The following is a 931-nucleotide window of genomic DNA, read 5'->3' as shown; positions in this document are numbered from 1 at the left end:
TTCCCTCCCTTACCATAAAATGGCATTTCTCCCAATTTAGGACCAAGTTGGATTTTTCACACCTTTCTAATACAAGAGATAGATTAATCAAACAGTTATCAAAGGATGAGCCAAATACAGAAAAGTCGTCCATGAATACCTCAATATGTTTCTCAATCATATCAGAAAATATGGACATCATGCACCTTTGAAATGTGGCTGGCGCATTACATAATCCAAATGGCATTCTTCGATAAGCAAATACCCCATACGGACATGTAAATGCAGTTTTCTCTTGATCCCCGGGTGCTACAGCTATCTGATTGTACCCTGAATAGCCGTCTAGGAAGCAGTAATACTCATGTCCGGCTAACCGCTCAAGCATCTGATCAATGAAAGGGAGCGGGAAATGATCCTTCCTCGTGGCACTGTTCAATCTCATGTAATCAATACACACTCTCCAGCCTGTAACCGTCCGAGTAGGAATTAACTCGTTCTTTTCATTTGTGATGACAGTCGTTCCGCCCTTTTTTGGTACCACTTGGACGGGACTCACACAAGAGCTATCTGAAATTGGGTATATGAGCCCGGCTTCTAGTAACTTTACCACCTCTTTCCTGATTACTTCTTTCATTACCGGATTCAATCTCCTTTGGGGTTGTACTACCGGTTTGTGATTGTCTTCCATGAGGATTTTGTGCATACAAAAAGTCGGACTTATTCCCTTCAAGTCATCAATGGACCAACCGATAGCACCCTTGTGCTTCCGCAGAATTCTCAACAACTTTTCTTCTTGTAACTCGCTTAAGCTTGCACTGATTATGGCTGGATTTTTTTCTTCTTCACCCAGGAATACATATTTCAAATGAAGAGGCAGCTGCTTGAGTTCAATCAGTGGTGTCTTTTTCTCAGCGGATTTGTCTTCATTCCCTTTCAAGTCCTCCCACCTAGT

Source organism: Cicer arietinum, chromosome 3 (genome assembly GCF_000331145.2).
Source record: "Cicer arietinum cultivar CDC Frontier isolate Library 1 chromosome 3, Cicar.CDCFrontier_v2.0, whole genome shotgun sequence".
NCBI classification, from domain to species: domain Eukaryota; kingdom Viridiplantae; phylum Streptophyta; class Magnoliopsida; order Fabales; family Fabaceae; genus Cicer; species Cicer arietinum.
Note: the sequence above shows the minus strand (reverse complement) of the source record.